The 24,038-nt window shown below is 46.4% G+C and overlaps 1 protein-coding gene across 1 annotated transcript in view; it reads right to left on the minus strand.

The window, feature by feature from the left end:
* Tns3 (tensin 3) overlaps window positions 1–24,038 on the minus strand; it is a 201,657-nt gene that overhangs the window by 159,631 nt on the left and 17,988 nt on the right. Inside the window, 1 exon segment of the mRNA XM_042694968.1 lies at window positions 12,008–12,045. The gene's annotated coding sequence lies outside the window, so the exon portion shown is untranslated.

Genomic DNA, 24,038 nt, shown 5'->3' on the forward strand with positions numbered 1-24,038 from the left:
GGCCCAGGCAGTAGTCTGTAAGATTATTATATCCAATAAATCACTCAGAAAAAGCCACAAGTGGAGCTGTGGCTAAAGTGGTAGAGCAAAGCTCATGAACAGTGCTCTGGCCCAGTGGCTCACTCCTGTATTCCTATTAAGGAGGCTGAGATCTGAGGACTGTGGTTCAAAGCCAGCCCAGGCAGGAAAGTCTGTAAGATTATTATATCCAATAAACCACTCAGAAAAAGCCAGAAGTGGCGCTGTGGCTAAAGTGGTAGAGTGAAGCTCATGGACAGTGCCCGGGCCCTAAGTTCAAACCCTAAGACCAGTTTAAAAAAAAAAAAGGTTTAAGGTATATAACATATATATATATTTATATTATATATAGTTTATATATTATAAATATAATATGTATGTTTATATATTATACAAATTTATATATTATACATATGTAATGTATATATAGTATTATAACCAAATGCACACAGTAAGAGCTCCAGCGGCTCAGGCTTGTCATCCTCACTTCTCAGAAGCCCCAGGTATAAGAATTATGGTTCAAAGCTAGCTCAGGCAGAAAAGCCCACAGGACTCTTATCTCCAGTTAACCAGCAAAAAGCCAGAAACTGAGGTGTGGCTCAAGTGAAAGAATTCCAGCCTTGACTGAGAGGGTGAGGCCCTGAGTTCAAGCCCCAGTACCCTCACACAAAAATAAATTCGTTTAATTTTTTTTTAATTCACATAGCCCTAAAACAAATTCATCAGCCACCATTCACATACAAATGGGGCAAAGAAAGAAGGATGAGCCAACAGCATGTCTCAGCCTTGCTTTTTTAACTGTGACTTTTTTTTTTTTTTGGTCGGTCGTGGGGCTTGAACTCTGGGCCTGGGCGCTGTCCCTCAGCTCTTCAGCTCAAGGCGAGCGCTCTACCACTTGAGCTCAGCGCCACTTCCGGTTTTCTGGTGGTTTATTGGAGATAGGAGTCTCACAGTCTTTTCTGCCCCAGGGCTGGCTTTGAACCGTGATCCTCAGATCTCAGCCTCCTGAGTTGCTAGGATTACAGGCATGAGCCACCAGCATCCAGCTTTAACTGTGACTTATTTAATGACTTTTTGTTGTTTATGTAGTACCCAAGGACCGAACTCAGAGCCTCATGCATGTTAGGCAAACACTCTACCACTAAACCACAATCCCAGCCCCCTCTCAGCCTTTTGAGGGGGAGGAGAAGCAATTCAATGAGTTAAGCCAAGTAAACAGACGTTGCTATGCACAAGTCCTATCATGACATAAAACAGAAAATCTGTATGATAAGCTGCACAAAACTAGAGGTAAGGTTCATTTGTGGTTTATCTTTATGAAGAAACTTCATCATGAAGCCAGAATGGCTGCATTCTCCTTCCCAAACCATAAAAATAGGAAGAGAGCTAGCTGGGCACCAGTGGCTCACAGCTGTAAGCCTAGCTACTTAAGAGGCTGAGGTCCGAAGATCGTCTGAAGCCAGCCTTCAAAGCCAGTCCATAAGACTCTGTATCCAATTAACCAGAAAAAAAGCCAGGAGTGTAGCTCTGGCCCAAGTGTTAGAGCACCAGCCTTGAGCAAAGAAGCTCAAAGAGAGGCCCTGAGTTCAAGCCCTGATACCCACAATCAACCAATCAATCAATAGATAACAAATACACACGTGTACATATATATAAACATGTACATGTATGTACATTTATATATATACATGTGTACACACGCATGTGTAATACATATATGCACATATGCATGCATGCATACACTGAGAGATGACCTACCCCTCTCCTAGGCCTGGGAGGAATGTACACAGACTGCAGTGTTGTCTGACCCTGGGTCCCACAGGGTTATGGTGATGGAGGTCACCACTCCCATCTAAACATAGAGCAGCAGTGTGAGTGGAAGGAGGGCATGGTAATTTATAACTTAGGTTATCGATTACTGAACAGTGAAATAGCAAGAGGTCTTTATTTGCTCAGTATGACAGACTGGAAAAAGATAAACTACTTAACAATCCTCATTTCAGTGGTTATCATTTATTATAAATAGGGAGAGGATGGAAGTCAGACCTTCCTCTAATGCTGTCACTAAGGGAAGGGTCACCTTTGTCTGAGTAAAACCCCCAAGCCCCAGACTGGGTGCTTGAACAACAGGAATTTTATCTCCTTAGAAACTTAAAGACTCTGTAAGACTGAGGCCAGGTATGGGTGGGCAGAGTGGGTTGCTCTCTCCTAGGCTTGTGGATGAAGGCATTGTCTCCCTGCTTGTATCTCTCTTAATCTCTTTTTGCAAGGACACCAGTCAAATCCAACCCTAAAGACTTCATCTTACCTTAATCACTTCTTTGAAGGAGACCCTGCCTCTACACACAGCCAGAGCCTCAGATCCACAGGGCTGGGAGGGGGCGGGGGGGGGGGGGTGCAGTCACAATTCAGCCTCTAACAATAACCAAAGATCTAACAGGTTGAGAACGTTGGCAGGGGCTGAGTCCCTGTGCAGGCATCGTGGTTGGGGCAGTCTGTTTCCCAGTTCAAGGCTGTCGAAAGCATTTGTGGAGTAGAGGAACTCCTCCAAGGAGTGGGAGCCCCCCACTGCCCCACCTAGGGTCAGGCTTTCATCCGGACCCCACAGACAACAGGGATGTGTACAAAGGAGGAGAGCTCAAAATGAGGGCTTTGGAGACTTTATTAACTTGCCTTGCTTCCTTCAAGAGCTCTCCCTAACTTTGCTTCAGGGTCCTCTTTGTCAGGCTTGACCCTGGGATCTCTAATTAGGTTCACATTCCTCTGGAAGCCCTGTTACCCCACCAGGCGTCAAAGCCCAATTTAGCCTGCTCTAATCCCCATGAGAAACACTGCCTTGCAAAGACAATTAACCTCCCCAGACTGCCAGCCACAAACCAGCAAAGCAGCCAGGGAAGTAGGGAAGGGGGCAATACTGGAATCATGTCTTTCTATTTTTCCTGACACACAGCTTGTGAAGCTCATGCTTTTGGCACAGAGAAAGAACTTAAAAAAAAAAAAAAAAAATCTCAATATGTTCAGCTGAGTTGGTCAATCCCAGCATTCTCAGCTCCAAGCTTGCCTCTCTTTGTCATCTCAGGTCCCTGCTACAGGTTAGCTCTGGGATGCTAATCACTTTCAAGAAAAAGAGTGTGTGCCTATTCCTAGCAGAATTAGCTTGATCCATCTAAAATCTCCTTTTTTCAATTCAGGCTGTGGCTTCCTCGGGGACAGGCCTAGAACTTTCTTGACTTTGGGCAAACAAGACACTGCCAGTAGGGAAAGCAATCAAATCAAAACTCAGACAGGTGCTTATTAACATGCAAGAGAGGCTGAGATCGAAGAATGTGGTCAAAGCCAGCCAGGGTAGAAAAAGTCCATGAAACTCTTAATTTCCAATTAACTAGCAAAAAGCTAGAAGTGATACTGTGGTTCAAGTGGTAGAACACTAGCCTTGAGAAAGCTAAGGAACAGAGTCATGGTTCTGAGTTCAAGTCCCAGTTACCAACTCATGTACGTGTACACACACACACACACACACACACACACACACACACACACACACCACAACCAAAACATGCTCCTTTGCATTCATTATATTACCAATATTTGTCCCAGATCAGAAACAGAACTGAGTCTATTACTTCAGGCAACTGTTGGGAATTCTTCTCAAAGTGGCTGGGAAATTTCCCCTTGAGACTGCTCCTGCACCCACTGGAGCAAACTTTGGTAAGAACTACAGGGCAAGATCAATTGCTCAATGACCTGCATACAAACATATCAATGGAGTCTGTCTCAAAGCTAGAGGGGACAGGAAACCCAAGGCCCTGCTAGACACTCAGCATATAGTTCAGAAGCTGAGGTATCTTGAAAGCGCAGGCCTATCCAAAAAATAGAGCTGGATGTGGTAGTGCATGCTTGTAATCCCAGCTACTAAGGAATTAGGAAGCCAGTTGTGGCAATGTTAGCAAGACGCTATATCAAAAAAAAAAGGAAGGGAAAAGACTGGGAGAGATGTGGCTTAGGCTCAAGTGGTAGAGCATCGGTGAGGTTGTTAAGCATCAGTGAGGTTCTGGGTTCAATCCCCAGTAGAAGGAAAGGAGAGAGGAGGAGGAGTATGGGAAGAGGGAAAGGGGCATAACCCCAATCATTAGATAAGACCAGAGTCAGGGTCTATATAAACTCTTGGGACAACACTTATAGCGTCTCATCATTTTTTTTTGGTTGGTCAAGGAGCTTGAACTCTGAGCCTGGGCACTGACCCTGAGCTCTTCAGCTCAAGGCTGTGGTACTACCACTTAAGCCACAGCGCCACTTCCCGTTTTCTGGCGGCTTATTGGAGATAAAAGTCTCACAAACTTTTCTGCCCTGGCTGGATATGAACCATGATCCTCAGATCTAGCCTCCTGAGTAGCTAGGATTTCAGGCATGAGCCATTAGCACCCAGCTTCATATCTTATCTTTCTAAAATGAAAAACAAAGATTGAATGATGATGGATGAATGCTAATGGCTTCCTAAAGAACCAGGAAAAAAAAGTCACAAATCTCACTAGCTTAAGTCTTTTTAAAATCTTTTTCTTTGGGTAGAGGGAGGAGAGAAGTAAAATATCAAGCAACTACATCAGAATGACTGAATCCATTTCTACAAGGAAAATGGGGATCTCAAAACTTATTATCAGCTACATCCTGATCCACCTAGAAATGTGTCATGATCGATTTGTAATTAATAATAAAGCATACTCGTGGAGTTGATGAATAAGTCATTTCAGCTAACTACAAGAGATTGACATTACCTCTATGGTCACACCCCATCCTTACTCCCTACCTTCCTTGAATAAGAAGAGCTCAGTAGGTTGTTACTTTCTACAATGTACTTGCAACATTAAGCCAGATGCCAGTGGTTCACAGCTGTAATTCTAGCTACTCAGGAAGCTAAGACCTGAGGATCTCAGTTTAAGCCAGCCCTGGCAAGAAAGTCTGAGAATCTTATCTCCAATTAACCACTAGAAAACTGGAAGTGGCACTGTGGTTCAAAGTGTTAGAGTGCTAGCCTTGAGCCATAAAGCTCAGGGGCAGCACCCAGGCCCAGAGTTCAAGCTCCAAAAACTGCACGCGCGCGCACACGCGCACACACACACACACACACACACACACACAAAGATGGCGACAGCATACAGCCTCTGTGATGAATCTTTGCCAACTCCCACGTGAAGAGGTAGACTATTTCTTCCTCTTGAATCTGGACTTGCCCCAGGTTTGACTGGTGACCTTTCATAACCAATAGAACACAATAGAACTTCAGAAGCTGAGCCCTAAGGGGCTGCAGCTGCTGCTTCTGCCTGAAGAACCCATTGGCACATCCAGCCACCATGATGAAAGAAAGCCAGAGTATCCACAGAGACATTCACCAGCCACCGCCAACCATTAGAAATGGGAGACAAGGTCTAGCAGTCCTAGGCTACCTCTACACTCCCCTCCTTGTCAGCCCTCCCCTACTCCCTGTGATAGCGTTATCTTCCTTAAGCCTCATCTCTAGGGCTGGGAAGGTGGCTCAGTGGTAGAGCGCTTGCCTTGCATGCATGAGGCCCTGGGTTCGATTCCTCAGCAACACATAAGCAGAAAAAAAGAAAAAAGCCGGAAGTGGCTCAAGTGGTAGAGCGCTAGCCTTGAGCTGAAGAACTGAGGGACAGCGCCCAGGCCCAGAGTTCAGACCCACGACCACCCCCACCCCCAAAAAAAAGCCTTATCTCTAGTTATGGCAGGCATGCTCACACACACTCTACACGGCAGGACATAGCTGCCCACGGGGAGACAGGGATGCGTGCAGCTGTGACCCCTCAATTATATGAGTCCTAAATAAGCAAGGGTGTGCTCAAGGTCATTGGAAGGGAAACAAGAATGTTCCAGAGCAAAAGATAGATATCATGTGGAAAAACCATGAACCCCAACCTGAGAGTTTTCTAATGACTCCCTTCTCAATACAAAGAAAAGTTGAAGGAGGCAATATTTTTAAAATAAACCACTGTTCTGTGTTTCCCCAGAGGCTGTAAGAGGAACATGCACAACTTTCCCTGTGGAGTACTCACGTGGGAGGAACTCCTGCCACAGTGGCTTCACTCAGAAGCAGTGGCTTCCGGTCACAGGGCTCCAGAGAAGCTATGAATCTGCCAACAAGTCCTCCAAGGAAGCAGCTACCCCTGAAGCTTGTTCAGAGGACACTGGGATCTGAGATTTTTACCTGAAACTGGCAGCTCTGGATCTAGTCATCTTATTATTTTAAGTGCTACTACTGGGGCTTGAACTCAGGACCTCAGGCTCTTAGTTATTTTTTTTCCGATCAAGGCTGGTCCTGTACTACTGGAGCCACAGCTCCACTTTTAATGTTTAGCTTGTTAACTGAAGGTAAGAATTTCATGGACTTTTCTGCCTAGATTGGCAGAACTCCAATAACTGGAATTACACATGTGAGCCACCAGCACTTTAGCACACTGATCTTCTGAAGGCAGGGCAGAGGCAGAGACCAGTCTGCCCCTGCTTTTCAGGGGCTTGTAGGAAATCACAACATGAATAGCAGACCATGAGGTGACCAAGCAGTTATCTTGACTGCATGATCAATAGACCGGGACCAGCATAATCCTTCCTGAGGCAGACTACGGCTGTGCCAAATGGGTATAAGAGCAGGACTCTGAGGAGGGATAAGCAGACAAGACAGACAGACAGACAGACAGACAGACAGACAGACAGACAGACAGACAGACGGAAAGCTGGAGGACCCAGGTAGGAGGACACAGAGCTGGACAGGAAGGAAAACATGGAGGAGGCTGGCAGATGAAAGAGCAAACAGTTGCAGATTTGTTTCAGGGATGTCCTGAGGCCTACCTTATTTTCTGATACACAGTGATGTGACAACTTAGCCTACACTAACTGGCAGATCTTCTCAGTATAGTATTGGTTTAAAGCTAACGTGTAATCCACATAGACGTTTACACAGACACGCATGGCTGCAGGATGGAGATGCATTCTGAGAACTGTAAGCTCCCGGCTTTGTCAGTGTGAGAATACCAGGCAGTGTGCTCCCATAATTTAGGGCTGCCACGTCACCACTGCATGATGCCACCCACGGCCACTGTCACAGATGCAGTCACTGTGTGGGGCGATAGCTGTCATCCCCTTTGGCCATTTGTTGGGGTGGGGTTAGTAAATCCTAAACAAACACAGTTTCAACCTAAGCCATCCTAAAGAACAAACGTGACCACAAAGTGACATTTACATTGGTAACTACACAAGATGACACATTCTTGCCAGTCTGGCCACAAGCTTACAAGAATAGTGAGAAATCTGTGCTTCTTAGAAGGAAGACACTAGCTTCACTAGGAATCTCCTGGAACAGAAGCTTCTAACACATGCTACACTGCACCTCAATCCTAAAATGCTTTCAGGCAAGCAACTACATATTACTTTGAAATCTGCCATATAAGCTAACAATCATATATGCATATGTATATATATATATATATATATATATACATACATACGTATTTGACCCTAGCTTAGCTAACTCAGACATCTTAGACTGAAAAAAAAAGGGGGGAGCACTTCTAAAGGGCAAGGGTGTCAATATCTGTGTGAAAATGAAGGGAGACAATGCCCAGGGCATCCACAGGGTTAAATATACTCAGGCCACTTTTGGGGGCAATCCCAGAAATCCCCATACCTCCTTTTCCTCCTTTCTTCCTTACCAACATCTTCCCAAAACCTGCTGTATTTTTCCTTTTTTTTTTTTTTTTTGGCCAGTCCTAGGGTGTGAACTCAGGACCTGGCACTATCCCTGAGCTTTTTGCTCAAGGCTAGCACTCTACCACTTGAGCCACAGCACTCCTTCTGGCTTTTTCTGTTTATGTGGTACTGAGGAATAGAACCCAGGGCTTCATAGATGGTAGACAAGCATTCTACCACTAAGCTACATTCCCATCCCTCTTAGGTCTTTTATCCCTTCTGTCAATTAGTCAACCAATGGCAGGAAGACATCAGGTCACATAACTTAAGCAGCTCCTGTGTTCAACTGGACACACCCAGCATTCCAGGAAGCACTTGAGGTTCTCAAATGTTCATAGATCACTGCACTTCCCCCAGAATTTACACAGTATTATCCCAATCCACAACTGAGAAAAGAGCTCTTTCTTTCTTTTCTTTTCTTTTCTTTTTTTTTTTCCTCAGAGCTGAGGATGGAACTCAAGACCTTATACTTGCCAGGGAAGTGCTCTTCCACTGAGCTAAATCCCTAACCCTCAAAAAGAGTACTTTTATGTGTATTATATAGAGTACTGTCACTAGTTCACACTGAAGAACGAGGCCTATATTAGTCCATATAGGCTGTCTTAATGAAATAGCTTAGCCTGGGAGGCTAAATTCTAAGTAGATGAGATCTAGAGGCTGAACATCCTGAGATTAAGATACCAGTATTAGCCGGCGCCAGGGGCTCACACCTGTAATCTTAGCTTCTCAGGAGGCTGAGATCTGAGGATCGCGGTTCAAAGCCAGCCCAGGCAGGAAAAGTCTGTGAAACTCTTACCTCCAATAAACCACTAGAAAAGCAGAAGTAGCACTGTGGCTCATGCAGTATAGCGCTCGCCTTGAGCTTAAGAACTGAGGGGCAGCACCCAAGCCCATGGCCCACCCAAAAAAAAAAAAAAAGACACCAGTATATTTGGTGCTGGATGGGAACCTGCGCTCTGGTTCACACATGGTACCTTCTCACTGTGTCTGTTCAATGATGTAAATGACAGACAAGGAAACTCTCTGGAGCCTCTTTTATGAGGGCACTAATTCCGTTCACAAGGGACCCAGCCACATGGCCTAATCACCTCCTAGAGGCAACACCTCCTAATTACAACCCTTTGGGGATAGGGTTTCAAAATATGAACTTCAGCAGGTGGCACGGATACTCAGATTTGTAATCTTAACTTCTTAGGAGGCTGACATCTGAAGATCAAGGTTCAGAGCCAGCACAGAGAGACAAATGTGAGAGAACCTTCTGTCTACTTAGCAACTAAAATAAATCATAAGGGGCGATGTTACTCACATGGTAGAGTGCTAGCCTTGAATAAAAAAGTTAAGGGTCAGCACTCAGGCCTGAGTTCAATGCATGCAATGTATGTGTATGCACGCGCACAAGCACATACACAAGAACTCAAAGATATGCAGAACATTCAGAGCACAGCAAGTGGGCTGAATCACCTTCAGCCAAAATGCACCAAGGAGATCAAATTTCCAAGTCCCTGCCTCTAGCTGCCCGTTGAACCCACAGTCTGCCCTGAGGAGCAGCAGACCCAATGGCTAATGAATGGACCTTTGGTCCAGCAGAGCTTCTAGTGTGTCTGGGTCTCCCTGCTGAGCCCCCACCAGCTACGCAATGCTCTTTGCAGAACAATCTCTCCAAGTCCTCATTACTACCAAAACCTGCAGGACTGGATGGGAGCCTGTGCTGGTGGTCCTCACATAACAGGTGATTGTCAGGGTATTCAGGTCTACCTCGCCCACCATATGCCTCGGGATGTATGCATTCCTCACAGAGCATAGACCATCACCCAGGCAGGCAGCAGCAGGGAGTGCAGGTCCAACAGAAGACCCTAATCTGCTTGGCATCAGTAGCTCGCACCTGTAAACTTAGCTACTTAGGAGGCTGAGATCTGAGAATCAAGATTCAAAGGCAGGCAGGTAAGTCCAGAAGATTATTATCTCCAATTAATGGGGGGAGAGAGGGAGGAAGAATGATTGAATTTGGAAATGTGACTCCGATGGTAGAAAACCAACTTGAGTGAAAAAGAAGCTTGAGGACAGCACTCAGATCCTGAGTTCAAGCTCCAGAACTGGCAGAAAAGTCAAACAAAAAGACCTAAGACTATAGTGTTCAATTTAGGGGACTTGCCTGCTAGTCCATACACCACAAGGAGTCATAAAGAGCCCAAAACCTAAGTGTGATTTATGATACACTGTGTAGCAAAGCTGGCAGGAAAACCTCATTCCAATGCTCGCAGGACTGTGCTGCCTGCAGGGCCATGGAGCCCCACCCCACCACATCTGAGCCATGCAGGGGCCACTGAGAATTCACAGCCCTCATATATCCCCAACAACGAAGGCATTATTGTTTTAGAATAAGAAGGTGCTTTGTTGCTACTGGTGACATTTTCTCCTGCTATTCAATGCTGTATTATCAAAAAAAAAAAAAAGAATCCAGATACATTTCTCCCTGGCAGGAGCTGATAGGAGTAAAAGCTGATCTATCCAATTGCTGTGGTTAGAAATACCATCATCAGTGATACTCTTGGAATATTTTCTTTGAACCCAAGAAATCAACATCTCCCTCCCATACCACCACCCCCCCCCAAGCTGCCAGAAATGGTAAAAACAAGGGGAAGGCTCATTTCTACAGCTCAGCCAGGGGAGGGAAGGTGACAGGCCAAGCCACTGGAGCCCATCTCTCGTACCCACTTCAGTGACAAGACAGGGCCCATAGTCAAGAGAAGGCTCCGGGGTAAGGGGAGCATTTGTGTCCTCTGAGAGGGAGGAACCTCTTCAAGTCTATGACATGAAGGTGGAGGAGGGTCATTCACATCAGCCACACCATCCTCTAGAGGAAACAAGGAGCCATCTGTGACCCAAAGACCTAAAACACGCCCCAGGATCAGACATCAGCACCTGCTTCCTCTGCCGTGTGTGGATGCCCCCGGAGGAGGAACTCTTCTTCAGAGTAGGGGGAAGGCAGAGCAGAACTGCCTGCCACCATCACAAGACCCACACAGTGCACCACGGGGCTTCTGAGAGAGGCAGGTGGTGGGTTGGAACAGGCAGGAAGAGGGGCAGCTAGTTTGGGGCTGGGGAGCAACTATACTAGCAGCCCGGGGCCCCTGCTCTCTGCTTCTGCCCAGTCTGAAACTTGGTAGACATTTCAAGAAAACTCGTATCTTGAACACATGGGTTTGTGTGTGCATGGGTATATGTGTATACATGTATGTGAATAAGTACATATGTGTGCCTGTGTGTGTGCACATGTGCACGTGCACATGGTGTACTCACCATGGTGAGTGAAGAATATAGGCCCCGCTAGTCCTCATAGGGAAAACACAAGCTGGTCCATAGCACCATGAACTCTGCTTCTAGCCCAATCTTCAGCTCTGAAGCTAAGGACAGGCTAGGAACCTAGAGGGATGACCACCCACAAGCTTTCTAACAGGAACAAAATCCCAAGTCTCCAAAACCTCATCTCCCCAGTTTACAGCTCCAGTAACAGTAACCAGTAACCAGGCCCCCAGAGACTGCTGGCCATCAACAGGAGTGAAGCTCTGAAGCCCCATTATACAGCTAGGGAACCCAGAGGTGCAGACACTGCAAGAGGAAACTTCCAACTCTTTCCCAAGCACCCCTGCAGCTCCCTACCCATCACCCCAAATCCAGCAAGACACAGCAAGGCCATAGCCATTGGGGCCCCTCAAAATGTAATCTCTCTTAAGGATATGCAAAATCAGTCTAACCAGCCTCATGCCAGGGTTCCAGGATCTTTGTGGCAGCTGAAATTGCCAACCATTCTGGACACAACTATCTTCAAAGCAAGGCAGCACAGTCTCCCAAGCCAAGCGTGGTCCCTGGGTCTCCTCTCTGTCTACGGACCAGGTGCCAATGGAAGGAGAAAGCAGGGATCGCTTGTCACTGAGAAAGATCTAGTGGTGGCACAGCCAGGAGAAAACTACTATAAATTCTTATCTGAAATCCAATTCTCAAGAATCATTTTCTATAATTAAACACATGTGTTACAAACATCTTCAGTTTATTTTCCAAATGAAAAGTATACGCTGCATTCTGAGAAAGCCAGTACCCACCAGCCATCTCTCCAAACAATTCTCTTTCTGTGGCTGGGATCCAAGAGTCCCCTCCCCCAACCTTCTCCACATATCACCCAACCAAGGCCAGCCCGGCTGCAAGAAGTCCCACGGGAAAGCCATACACCACTTACCTGGCCTTCACATTTCTTGTGGCAGGAATATTTGCAGGCTGGGGGGGAAAAAAAAAAAGGAGAATATGAATGTGTGTCAAGCAGTCTCAGCAGCAATCCAACCTCTCCAAAATCACTTGTTTCTTCAGAAAGTCCAAAAGGAGCTGGGCACTGGTGGCTCCCACCTAGCTACTCAGGAGGCTGAGATCTGAGGATCAAGGTTCAAAAGCCAGTCCAAGCAAGAAAGAAACTCTTATCTCAATTAACCACCAAAAAACCAAAATGGAGCTGTGACTCAAATGGTAGAGTGCCATTCCTGAGTGAAAAAGCTCTAAGGGACAGCACCCAGACCTGAGTTCAAGCCCTAGAACCAGCAAATACATATATATATATTCCAAGAGGAAAATCAAAAGTCTCTTTGACTTCCTAAGGATAGGTGTACTCTTAGGACACAAGGCAGGAACAGTAGGTGACCAAGGACACAGAATATGAAAGGACAAGGGATTACAGGACTAGGGGTCTATCTGAGCATCAGAGCATGTGTGAGACCCTGTGTTCAATTAAGTGTGAAAAACACAAGTTGGCACTACTCTTTAAAATTAAAATGAGGCAATGACTCAATTGGCCCAAGTGTAAAATTTGTCATGATTTGTTTTTCAAGGGGGCACATCAAGGCAAATTGAATCCCTAAAGAAGAAAAGGCAGTAAGTTTAGGTAGTAAAAAGCATTCACACATGCCTACAAAAGAGAACTCGTTCCAAAAACAAAAACAAGAGAGGAAAGACAATGCCCACTAAATGATCCACTGCAGGCTTTACAGGAATGAGCAGGTCACACACTTGATTTCTGTGCTGTATCCACTTCCGGGCTAGCTAAGAAGGGACTGTCAGAATAAATTCATGTCTAAATTCCTGCAAGAGAATCCTTCCACAGGAGTCATTGTGTGAACTGAGCCAGTTCTGTGTCATGGGAGACCCTAACAATGCAGACGTGGGGGCTGGAACCAATGCAGATTTCACAGGCCCCTCCCCCTGTCCCAGAGACCACAGCTGTGCCCCTAAGGCCTGAGAGCCGCCACCGTGGGGTGCAAGGGCAGGAGGGGTGAACATTAGGGAAAGAAACAACTGCACAAGAAAACCACCGCAGCTGCTTGTGAGAGCCCCAAAGGGAGGGTGGGTACCTTCCCTCACTCCCCCCAACTCTGGCAGACAGGCAGGGACACTTGAGCAGGACTTCCTGTCTGGGATCTGTGTACAGGTTCCAGGACCTCTCAGGCTTTCTATTTCAAGTGTTATGGTGGTGCTGGGCACTGGTGGCTCATACCTGTAATCCCAGCTACTGAAGAGGCTGAGATCTAAGGACTGAGGTTCAAAGCCAATCCAGGCAGAAAAGTTCATGAGACTCTTATCTCCAATTAACCACAAAAAGCCAGAAATGGAATTGTGGCTCGAATGGTAGAGCACCAGCTTTGAGCACAAAAGCTAGGGCATTAAACCCAGGCCCTGTTAAAGTTCAAGTTCCCAGCCACCTCAAAATATAAGAGTTTGGGGCTGGGAATGTGGCTTAGTGATAGAGTGCTTGCCTATCATGCATGAAGCCCTGGGTTCAATTCCTCAATACCTCATACACAGAACAAGCCAGAAATGGCACTGTGGTGCAAGTGGTAGAGTGCTAGCCTTGAGCAAAAAGAAAGCTCAGGGGCAGCACCCAGGCCCTGAGTTCAAGCCCCAGGACTGGCAAATAAATAAATAAATAGTTTGGTTGAGAGGTGAAGTCCTGGAATTCAGGAAACTTTCCTCTGAGTCCTCACACTGTCTTAGGTGGATGAAGTCACGAGGATTAAATGAGTTCTAATGAGGATAAAACAGGTTAAATATGCCATGGGTCTAAGAGTTAGGAAACTCCAGTAGCTACTAATAAATTTTTATCTTTGCAAGATCTCATTCTTCATCCCTCTCTTTTTCTTTCTCTCTCTGTCTCTCTCTCTCTCTGTCTCTCTCTCTCTGCTTCAAAGGACTGTTAGATTACATACCCACGCAAATATTTATTCCTCATTCTCTACCACGTACAATACACAGGGATTTGAGAATCAAAATAGGCTTCCACTTGGGAAAAAAAGGTAGGGGCAACTTTTCCATGATATTAAAATCCAGACACAGGCATTCTGGCCTGAGAATGGCAGGAAGGACCAAGTCAAAGCCCACGAACCAGTGAGAACCAGAGGTGCAAGTGGGGAATCCTGCAGTCACAGCCAAGTATCTGCTCTACACCATGCCATGCTCAGGCTTGGAGACAGTTCCCACAACTACTGAGTTATGGCCGGTCTGTTTGACACTGAAGCAAGGCAGAAGGGACAAGGTGACTCCCCTCTGCAAGAACACTGGAACAGCCCTGGGCCAGGCTTCCATTCCACAAGGTCCTGAGGCCTAGCACCCAGAGGCAGCACGCAGCGGCTAGTCACCTGAGTACCATCTAGGAAGCAAGCTCCAGCCCCAGCAGGACCTTTAGGTGACCCCAAGCCAGAACCAACCCCCAATTCCTGATCTACAGAAAAGGCTGGACATATAACAGATGCTCGCTGTTGTATGAAGTCATTAACGTGTGCAGTAAACTGTAACACAGCGGTAGACAATAATACAATAGGCCAGCTCAACCCAAAATGGGCTGGTTGGTGTGCCACATTCACGGTGCACAGCCTACTCAGCCTTGGAGGAGGCCACTGGCCAGTGCAGGTCGAAGTCATGACGGTCACTAAGCATGGGGGTATAGACAGATTCTACAAGGATCTCAGCTGTGTGGACAGGAGATCCTCGACGTTTATGGATATAGGGACTAAGTCCTCAGAACTGGACCTCCAGCCAGTCCTCTAAGGGCTGACCACTCGCTCCAGCCAGCTGTGCGTGATCAGGGCCCTACACACTCTTGTCTGCCGCACACCATGTGTGGCATGTGATCAGGTCTCTAATACCCTCATGACATGGGGTGACTTGACGGACAGGGTAGCCACGAAGCATCGCAGGATTCCAGGCACCTCTGCCCCAGCCTCAGTTTCTCAGGGCCACATGCTTGCTGATTTTCAGAACAGCCAATCACAGGAAAAGCTCAAACTGACTGAGCAGATGTGCTTAGTGGCCTGGTGCTGGCAACTCTCCCTGTGTCCTCTATCATCCAAGGTGGACAGCTGACTCTATTCATCACTGTGACCATCCTGTGCTGACCCCGCAGGCCCAATCGTCTGCCCCTGCCATCAACCCCACACTTGGCATGCAGGACCATAGTCTCAGTGGACCCTCTTCCATTGACAGGCTGCAAGGTGATAGGGTTTTGTTGTTGTTGTTGTTGTTGTTTTTGGTGCCAGTACTAGAGCTTGAACATAGGGGTCTTGCACTCTTACTTGGGTTTTTCTAAGGGTGGCACTCTACCACTTGAGCCACACCTCCACTTTCACCTTTTTGCTGGTTAATTGAAGACAGAAATCTCACAGACTTTCTTGCCTGGGCTGGCTTCAAACCATGATCCTCAGATGTAGGCCTCCTGAGTAGCCAGGATTACAGGTAAGAGCCACCAGCCCCGGCCATGAGGCTTTGTTTTAAATCCTGGACTTCCATCAGTGCCAGTTGACTGTCCATTGTATGAATGGTTGAAATACTCAGAGTCGATGGGGAGTCATTTTCAGAACATCCAGCAGACCCCCAAGGAACAGAATCCACACAGATTCTAGCTAGACCAGAAGCTGGGGGTTTAGCTCAGTGGAAAGGCGCCCGCCTGGCGAGCGCAAGGCCCTGGGTTCAGTCCTCATCCCTGGGGAAAAAAAAAAAAAGCTACAAAAGATTCTAGACCAGAGACCCTCACTCAGTTTCCTAGAGTAAAATCAGCTCACAAACCCATGATTTCTAGCAGGCTACATAGTGTTCTCAAAGGTTGAGTTCCACCTCCTAAACCATCTGCTGTGGATTGCAATTGTAAGAATATAAAAGGCATTGGAAGTGGCATTGTGGCTCAAGTGGTAGAGGGCTTGCCTTGAGCTGAAGAGCTGAGGCACAGTGCCCAGGCCCAGAGTTCAAGCCCCACGACCTACCAAAAAAAAAAAAAAAAAAAGAATATAAAAGGCATGTTCACAGGGAACTTGACGGAATGTGATGATTAAGACAGATGGTGGAGAACAATGAGAGCAATGACACCAATCAACATGTACAGCATTCATAAACTGCCGTGTTCAATTGAAACATCAACTCAAAGCAGTCTATACAATTACGTAAAGGTAATTTTTTAAAATTACATTAAACTGGGATAGAGCAAGGGAAGAGTGACATTGTCCACACAGAAACGTACTCTTCACCTAAATTATGGTAACTGTCACCCCTCTGTAAGTCACTTTTATAATAACGATAAAATATTATATTAAAAATAAAATGTAGGCACAGTGACTATGTACACTGAAGTTTTGCCCAGTATATTCATTTATTATGGGAAAAGAACCTAGCTTATCATAATTATAAATACAGATGTAGTTTTCTTTAACCAAAGGCTTGTAACTAAAATGTTTCAGATTTCAGCTTTTCCCACTTATGGAAAGTAGACACAAATTTCACTAATTAAGTGTCCTTAATCAAGTCTAAAATCTGGAATACTCCAATGAGAAATTTGGGGAAATTACAAGTTTCAGATTTGGAACTATTCTGGATTACAGATTCTCAGATTCAAAATGATCAACATGTATGTCCCTTTCATTAAAAAGAGAGCTCATGCCTGTAATCTGTTACTACTCAGAAGGCTGAGATCTGAAGACTGTTTTTCAAAGCCAGCCAGGCAGGAAAGTCTATGAGACTCCTATCTCCAATTAACTAAAAAGTCAAAAGTGGAGCGGTGGCTCAAGTGGTAGAGCACCATCCTTGAGCAAAAAAAAAAAAAAAAAGCAATAGTTCCCAGGCATGTGTTCAAGCTCTAGTACCCATCCCTATCTACCCCTCCCCCCCCAACACACACACACACACACACACACACACACACACACACACACACACACACACAGTCACTCACTCACTCCTGGCTAGAAGCATGGCTCAAATGTTAGAGCATCTACCTCTCAAGGGAAAGGCCCCAGTACTGCCACCAAACACACATATACTACATTAAAAGTAGGTAGCTCTAAAACAAACCAGATCTTACAACTTCTGAATGAAGTATAATAAACACAACCTAGAAAAAGAGACAATAGCAAATAGCTGTAATGTCTGCAATACATAAGATAAAAAGATAAGAAATACCTATTTGGGATTTTTATTTGGCCAGTCCTGGGGTTGAACTCAGGAACTAGGCACTATCCTTGAGCTTCTTTTTGCTCAAGGCTAGCACTTTACCATTTGAGCCACAGTGCCATTTCCAGCTTTTCTGTTTATGTGGAATTGAGGAATTGAAACCAGGGCTTCATGCATGCTAGAAATATAATATATATGTACATATTTTACTTATATATAAATATGTATCAACAGGTTCCACATATATCTTTAAGAGATTTAGTATCCTTGTCACTTAGAAATCAGGATGAAAATAAATGTCACCTAATTTTCCAACAAGCAAAGGCCCGTTTGTTCCAGTAAAAAGAACTTATACCACATAATAACTAGATAAATTTGAAAAGAATGCCACTTCCCATCCAACTACTTGCAAAAGTGAAGAGCTTAAAAGTCTTGAAGAGTGTGAGAGCTGATGACACCCAATGCTTGTAGGCAGCACTCCCAGTATTTCCCTTGAGAAGTTGGTTCCTGGTCTAGCCCTGCTCAGCCTCTGTTGTGTGAGCACAGGCAAGGGGCTATGAGGAACCTAGGGGTATTTCTGACTCCACAGCTTGCAGATCCCGTCTGCCTTCCCATTGGGCTCGGCAGCTGAGGCCCTGCAGGCGACAGGTCAGCCCCTTCATCAGAGGGAAGCTACCAAAGAAAGCCATGTTTAAAAATTCTGGCTCCCCCCTAATCTCTTTTGGCATCAGAGCTGCGTGGCTCCAAAAGACCCTGACATTGTTAGATGTTGTCTTGGAACTGCTATTCTTCAAAATGTCTCTGTGGGCCTTGGGAATCCTGGCTGTGGCCTGATGAAGCTGTTAGAATCTTTTATATAACACTCTATACATATTTACCTAGTAAGAAGTGAGCCCCTGAGCGAAACCAACTTTGGTTTCTCACATTCTGAAGCTTCCATAGGTCCTGGGAATGCTGTGGGCTATGTCCACAGTCTTGTCATCTCTACGGGGCTCTGCTGCTGCCCCTTCTAGAAGTGAGCCAGAGAAAGGACATGCCTTCTGGCCCACAGAATGAAGCTATGGCCCCTACCTGGGTAACATGTATATCCAGACCAGCATGCAAAGACATATAGATACATTGTAAAACAGAGCACTCTGAAATGTCTCCTTTTCCTTTGGTGGTTCCTACATAGTGTATTGTGTAAAAGGAATCTTAAAAGTGAAGTATTTCCACCTGCAGAAAGTAATAATCAAAACACTGAGGGGAAACAGCATCCAACAGGGAATAAGCCAGTACTTCATTGCTGGGCTCCTGTCTGCAGAACCACAGTGCCTTCCTAGACCCAGATTCCAGCTCAATAAGCAGCCAACTTTGCTGGAAAGCACCATGGATGGCCACAGACAGGGAGGAGCCAGGCCAACCTCTCCCAGAGAGGCAGCGGAGATGATTTCCTGTGAAGACACACAAACCCCAGCTGCTCGCCGCTGGACACCACACATGGGCCTGGTCTGCTTTTGCAGGTCTTTTTCCCTCCAAGTGTCAGCAGCTGTGATAGTTCTGTCCTCCTAGAGCTTGGCTAGGAGCTGAAGACAGGAAAGCCAGGCTAACCCCACAATATGGGTCTAGCTGTTCTTGTTTCCCGGTTATCTCCACAAGCCCTCTTCAAATCCTATTCATGAGAGCTCATAACAGCCCAGGGCGACCCTACAGCCCTACTGCAGACAGGGGAACCTGGGGGAAAGTTTAATTGTAGAAATCTCCATTAGTGAGACCCATTCACAGGATAGGACACCCCTCAGAGGTTAGAGATCATTGGTGCTTCTAACTGAAAGGTTAAAGGAGGGCTCTCTGCAGAGACCTTCTCCAGCCCCAAAAAAGCAGGTGTTTTTCAAGTACAAAATTACGGCCTGGGCCCACAGCTCAATGATAGAGCACCTGCCTCAGCACTGCAAAAACAAAAACAAAGTAAATCCAACCAGTTAAAAGAAAGCTCACTAAACATTTTCTACCTGTTGCTCCCTCCTTAATTTAACAGATATGCACTGACCCCTACAAATGAAGCATTCTTTCTACAAAGTCTAGAAATCTATACCGTGCACTGACAACAGGAGAGGGAGGGAGCTAGATCTGAGAATCAAACATGCATGCAAGACACGTACCGGTGGCTTGAGCCTATAATCTTAGCTACTCAAGAGGCTGAAATCTGAGGATCAATGCCAGCCCAGGCAGGAAAATCTATGAGACTCTTATCTCCAATTAACAAGCAAAAAGCCAGAACTGGAGCTGGGACTCAAGCGGTAGAGTGCCAGCCTTGAGCAAAAACACTAAGGAGGGGCTGGGAAGGTAGCTCAGCAGTAGAGTACATGCCTTGCAAGCATGAGGCCCTGGGTTCGATTCCTCAGCACCACATAAATAGAAAAGGCCAGAAGTGGCGCTGTGGCTCCAGTGGTAGAGCACTAGCCTTGAGCTGAAGAGCTGAAGGACAGTGCCCAGACCCAGAGTTTAGGCCTCATGTCCGGCAAAAAAAAAAAAAAAAAAAAGAGAGAAAAAAAAACACTAAAGGAAAGCTCAAGGCTCTGAGTTCAAGCACACACACACACACACACACACACACAGCAAAACACACACACACATACACACACACACATAGGTAGCTGGAAACCCCTGTCCCCTAGGGGTTCCCTCTCAAGTGAGCATGGTTCTAAGTGCTGCCACTCCGAAGGGATCCTCCTTCAAAGCTCCCAGACATAAGGATATTATCTTCCTGCTCCAGAATGAGAAAGCCGAGGCCAGGAGCCTGGGATAGAACTAACAACCTGAACTCACATCTGCAGTGACCATAGGCGGAGCCTCTACACCTGGGGGAGGGGGAGAAAAAGCAAATAATAAAAAACAAATGGCTACAGGCAGCTTCATCTTCAGGAGCACGCTGGTACACCACTGACTAACATTCACACAGCATCACAGACCTGACCCGGTGCCTGCAGCCACACAGCATGGCACACACTCACTTCTCACAGGCGCACTGTCTCTCTGCCCTCATCACAGTCTAGAGAATGAGACTGAGTCAGTGTGGCTCCTGAGGGTCCACTACCCCCAAGCTGTTTCTCTCTGACTTATAGGCTCCCTGTTCAAAGCACCTCTATCCAGTACAGGACACTGGTGGCTCATGCCTGTAATCCTCACTAAAGAAGTGGAGATCTGAGGATCATGGTTTGAAGCCAGCCTGGGCAGAAACGTTAGCCACCAAAAAGATAGAAATGGAGTTGTAGCTCCACTGGTGGGGCACCAGCCTTGAGTGGAAAAGCCAAGTGAACTCAGAGCTGTTGGCACAAAACAAAACAAAGTGGTGAATGCCCACCCTGCACAGCACCCAACAGCTGGACAATTGCTAGCCGCAGGGAGCCGTCTGGACAACAGCCACACGTTGCAGTTTATCCAAGATGTCTCCCAAAGGCTCCTACATTGGGGAGCTCTTAGGAAAATTGGTCCTAATGGCACTGACCTAATCAATGGAGTAATCCTTTGATAGATTCATAATATGGTCTTGAGAGAGGGTAGAACCAAGGACGAGGACGTGGGGCTCCCTGGAAGAGGTAAATCCCTGGAGACATCCCCTAGGGAAATGTTGCCTTGTCCGCTGACCCCACCCTGTTTCCTGGCCATCAGGAAGTGAGCAGCTTTGCTCTACCAGGCCCATCCACCATGATATCCAGCCACATTCTGCCTCAAAAACAACTGAGAGCCAGGCACCTGTGGCTCACGCCTGTAATCCTAGCTACTCAGGAGGCTGAGATCTGAGGATCACGGTTCAAAGCCAGCCTGGGCAGGAAAGTCCATGAGACTCTTATCTCCAATAAACCACTAGAAAACTGGAAGTGGTGCTGTGGCTCAAGTGGGAAAGCACTTGCCTTGAGCTGAAGAGCTCAGGGACAGCGCCCAAGCCCAGAGTTCAAGCCCCACAACCGAGACACAAAAATTAAAAACTTAAAAAGCTGACCAGGGATTGAAACCTCTCAAACTACATCCTTCCTCTTTTTTTTTTTCTGTCAGTCGTGGGGCTTAAACTCAGGGCCTGGGCACTGTCCCTGATCTTTTTCACTCAAGGCTAACACTCTTACCACTTTGAGCCAGAGCACCACTTTTTTCAGGTGGTTAATTAGAGATGAGAGTTTCATGTACTTTCCTGCCTGGGCTGGCTTCAAACCACAATCCTCAGATCTCAGCCTCATGAGTACCTGGGATTACAGGTGTGAGCCACCAATACCCAGCTCCCAAAAGGTTTTAAAAATTAAAATTTGCCTACAAAGTAAACTAATGGAACCTAGATGTCTCAGGCTTGAAAATATCAGGTGCAATTTATCCAGTTGCTCAGTCTCCCTTCTCATGCTTCTGGAAGACTCAGTTTCCTTGCTCCCTCTGGAAATGACAGAGTATGACTAGAAGGGCATAGCCAACAGGATTTCAGGGGGGTCAGCACAAAGAATCTCTTTGGGGAAAATTCAGGGAACTGTGGATGGTGGCTGGGGGAAAGGGTCACTGTGACTGCTTTGGAAAGAAGTGTGGCAACAATACCTGTAGTCATTTCACATGGACTGACCTGAAAAGAGCAGTCAGATGAGCCAGGCATTATCAGCCAAACTCAGCTCTGAGTTCTCCTGAGCACTGGGGAAGGGGAAACTTACAACACCAGGAACCAGTAGGTATAGCACAAGGCTTCTGCCCTCCCAGCATGCAGGCTGCCAAATAGCCCATCGGAGATCATCTGCACTGCCCACCTTCCTGGAGTTACCACCTTTTCTCTGTGCCATACCTCTACTAATGCAAGCCAGAGAATGCCTCCTGCCTACTAGACACAGCCTGGGCAAGTTATAAAGAAGTTTATTTTGGCTCATCATTCTCATCCAAGGTTAGGGGTCACCTAAGATACGACAATATCTTTTCTTCTCTTCCCTCCTATCTCTCAATCAATCGCTCACTCTCGCTCTCACTCTTGCGCTCTCTTTCTCTGCAGGCCTTGGGGCTTGAACTCAGAACCTGAGACTGTTTCTGAGCTCTTTTGCCCAAGGCTAGTGCTCTACCACTTGAGCCATAGCCCCATTTCTGGCTTTTTTGGTCATTAATTGAAGGTGAGAGTCTCATGGGAAATTTTCTGCCCAAGCATATGCTGTACACACAGACACACAGCCCTCTGTATTTATAGATTCTGGATTTGAAATAAAAATTGTAAAAGGACGAGCCACGGAGCCATCATGCATGTACTGTTCTTGGTCTTTGCTCTTCTGAATGCCTGGAAGCTGTGGCATGCAAGTTATTGGCGATGGCACATCTTGGAGTACCTTCTTTAACAAATGAATGAAGCTAGCAAGAACATCTTCCTCACACAGAACACGGTCCAGTCCCTCTTTTCTCTTTCTTTCTTTTTTTTTTTTTTTCGGGGGGGGGGGTGTCCAGTCCTGGGGCCTAAACTCTGGGCCTGGGCACTGTCCCTCAGCTCTTCAGCTCAAGGCTAGCACTTGAGCCACAGCGCCACTTCTGGCTTTTTTCTTTTTGCTTATGTGGTGCTGAGGAATCGAACCCAGGGCCTCATGCATGCAAAGCAAGCGCTCTACCACTGAGCCACTTCCCAGCCCGCCTCTTTTCTCTTTCAAGCACTAAAAGCTCCTCCAGAAACTCTGTCTCCAGATGACAGATTTTGTGGAGCAGAGTAGCAGAAGTCAACCAAGTTCCCTGAGCCCTAGAGATGCATCACTGGAGTCTCCCTATGCTCAAGCAACTTATGCACAGACACATGCAGACACATATACACACGCAGCACACAAGCAACCAGTGATGCATATATGCATCCAACATTTATGAACATACAATTACACACAATGCATTCCACACATGCATGCATACATGCTAATGCATTTACGTTCACAATTATACCTGCATGTACTCACATACATCTACACTCATACTCAGAAACACAGAACCATGCAGGCACACGCAATCATACCTGCACACACTCAGGCACACAAAACCATGCATGCACATAATCACACTTGTGTGTACTCACAACCACACCCAAGCACACACAACCACATACACACCACATACTACCCTGACAAGCTCCCCAACCTATTCTAACATTTCACATCCCACCTATTAAAATATGCCATAAAACAGAGTTCATGGAAACCAAGCAAGCAATGTGATGAGATTGCATAGCCATTCACAGGACAGAGAGCAAGGCAGAGCCAGCCATGGAAGGTGCTATGCCAATACCTCTCCTCCAGAACAAGAATGAAGGCAGCGCGCAGCTACCCCTGGATCTAACACCAGGGCTCTCCCAAGAAGCTCTTTTACTGGCTCTATTCAACTTGAAACTAGTATGAGCTGCTTTGAGGACTTCTGGGTAGCCCCTAGGTAAATGTGAGCCTCATTTATACAAAGACAAGAAGGAATGACTTAGTCTTCAAGTGGGATACTCAACACAGTTCAAGTCAGCCACTGTGGCAACTATTGGCAAGCAAAGCCCTTCCCTCCATCACAGCCAGATTACTTGCGGTGCCTATTTACAATTCATGCATCCACACAGAAACACGACTCATGTGGGTGTCACACACAGGGAACTACCCAGTACAATGTCCATCGGGGGCAATGACAAATGACTCCAACACCAGCAACCAAGCTGAGATTCTCCAAAGCTGGCCACAAACCTCCTGCCCACCCTATTGAGGCCTCATCATTACCCTGGACTCTATGCTTTTAGGTCAGAAGAAGACTCAGCACTTATGGGTCAAGGACGGATCCAAGCCCAGGCCTGT

This window comes from Dipodomys spectabilis, unplaced genomic scaffold (genome assembly GCF_019054845.1).
Source record: "Dipodomys spectabilis isolate Male_0828 unplaced genomic scaffold, ASM1905484v1 ptg000178l, whole genome shotgun sequence".
Lineage (NCBI taxonomy): Eukaryota > Metazoa > Chordata > Mammalia > Rodentia > Heteromyidae > Dipodomys > Dipodomys spectabilis.